This window comes from Lathyrus oleraceus, chromosome 1, assembly GCF_024323335.1.
Source record: "Lathyrus oleraceus cultivar Zhongwan6 chromosome 1, CAAS_Psat_ZW6_1.0, whole genome shotgun sequence".
Lineage (NCBI taxonomy): Eukaryota > Viridiplantae > Streptophyta > Magnoliopsida > Fabales > Fabaceae > Lathyrus > Lathyrus oleraceus.
This window is the reverse complement of record NC_066579.1, coordinates 141,753,778-141,756,365: the sequence shown is the minus strand read 5'-3', so window position 1 is coordinate 141,756,365 and position 2,588 is coordinate 141,753,778.

Sequence of the window (2,588 nt, the reverse complement as noted above, 5' to 3'; positions counted from 1 at the left end):
AATTATGTGGTGTGTTGAGAATGTAATTATTTATGTCAAAGCATCATTTTAACAGAGGCTATTATTGTCGAAATGCTATGTATGTCGAAAAGTATAGTTGTTAAAATGTTGAAAGAATTTTAGACTTATATTTACTTCTGTGTTTTAGATGAGTTAGTTATGTTAGTTGGATATTGCTTGGTGTGCAAGAATTCTCAGCCTATAAATAAGGAGGTACCATATTATTGTAATACACAGATTGCATAGAAAATATTGAATAAACTTAAGTTTGAAGGCAGAGAGAAACTCTACATAAATTCTTATTCTTCTTCATATTTTCTCTAAAAACCTAATCTATCTTTTCTTCCCCAATTCATTTTTTCATTTTATTCTTCAATAACCATCGTGCAACATAATCGTCTTGCAACCAAGGTTGGTTGATTTACTCGAGTAAAGAGTGAAGAACAAGAGGAGTAATCAATCAGAAAGATTGATTCTTGCTCATCATGATTGATTCGAAATTCTCTGAGATTTGGTGAAATTCCACATAGGGTTTAGCACCCTAAACCCTGCATACAATTTTAACGCATAAATTAATAAAAATTACAACCACATAAGGTGTCACTCACATCAAACATATCCTGCTCTGTAACACGTGTTATAAACTGTCATATAAAACATGTTACCCCATGCTCACCTTCACTTAGGGTATCATCATAAAGGAGCTGTAAGACCCCAATTTTGACCCTAAGACCCCTCATGCAATTTTATCATAAGCACTAGAATTGGGATCATACCTTGGTATCCTCCTTACCCCTCTCTCATTGGGTTTGTTTTGGGAGAGATCACCAAGCACCATGTGATTGTATCATACTTGTATATTATCATTTTACTAACCAAAATACCAAAAATATGTCTTTTCATTTGCCTAACTCTTTTGTAGGTAGGGCGTGATCACATTGATTTATCAAGTTCATATTTAGGGCTTGAGGCCCTCATGACAAAGAGCATAACCATGAATTTGATCCAAGAATGGTTATAAGCATAATATATGAGTTCCATTGATTCCTACATGTTATATTGATCAAGTATTCTTCAAGATTTTGGAGGTGATTTGCCTTGGAAACCCTAGTTTGATTGGGTATCTTGAGTAACTTCTCCAACAAGCCATCTCACCAATTGATCAAATTTATCAAGGGGCACTTCAAAATTAATCATATTATTCATATATGATCTACCATGAGCCAATAAGTCAAGATAATTGAAGGTTAGCAAGTTGGTTGATGGTGGTTGGCTAGATGAATTCATCTAATCAAAACTGGGTCTCCCTAGACCCTATCTCCTACACTTTTCACCATATGAAAATTATTCCAAGAGAAAAGTTACTCTAAATGAAATTATAAACAACTTTCATGTTGAGACCTAGAGCTAGTTTTGCTTGGAAAAACATTTCCTATGTTGAAACATTATCGGTCATTTTGTCTAAACCCTAATTTGAAAGTCAACTTCCCAAGGACATAACTTGCTCAATGTTTATTAGATAAAAGATTTCCAAGTTGAACAATCAAAATCGAGATGTCTACTTCAACTTTGATGTTCGGAGTGAGATCTAATTCAACTTTTATGAGCATGTGATATGAGGATAATTTATAGGTCATTTTTGACCTATACCATTGAACAAGTGATTTTTCCAAAATTCAAAAATGCATAGCTCTATCATTATTAATCCAAATGACATGAAATTGGTGACCATTTTTAAGTTCTTTGAAATAGCTACAACTTTGATGAAGACACTTTTCTCATTTGAAGCTCACATAAAAAGTTAAGCAAGGTGGAATATTGAGATATATGGCTTGGCACTTAGAAAAAATTTCAACATGTTGAAATTTCTAAATTTACACCTTCAAATTAACCATGATCCAAGCTCCAAAAGAAAAAGTGTTCAACATTAAACTTGTTCCCCTTGATCCAAGCTTTCCAAAGAACCCAAGTTCATGCATTTTGGATAAAGTTTGTTAGGGTTGCGCATGGCTTTAACAGAGTTGCACCATTGGAGGAAATCAAATGTCCAAAACTCCATTTTACATTGCCTTGCCAATCAAGCATCATTTGGACTTCAGTACAGTTGCAATTTGATCAAAATGGACTGCTTCATGGGCCTATACATGCCCATGCAAGCTTGCGCATCACATTGCCAAATTTAGTAAATTTTCATGTGTGCAATTATCAATCCCAAATGCTATAAATACATGGCCTCTGAGCTCATTTGAAGGAGACCTTGCGCGCCATCTTTGCCCCCCAATTGAAACCCTCTCATTCTAAAGGAAAAACTGATAATTTTCAATCTGAAAATTGAGTTTGAATCTCAACTGTTTGGAGATTCAAGAACTCCAGGATCCAAAGCCTTGTACCATTGCTAACCACTCCCTGCAAGCTTCTCAAGTGTGATCAGATCGTGTTTGAAGCAAGCAACCTCAAATTCTGCACAACATTGAAGGTAATTTTCAGAAAACTTCATCTCTTCGATTCTCACTCAATTCTCATCAATTCTCTTGGATCTTTGGTTGTCTGAAGTCCTACCAATGCAGGCAAGAAGATTGAGTTGCTTA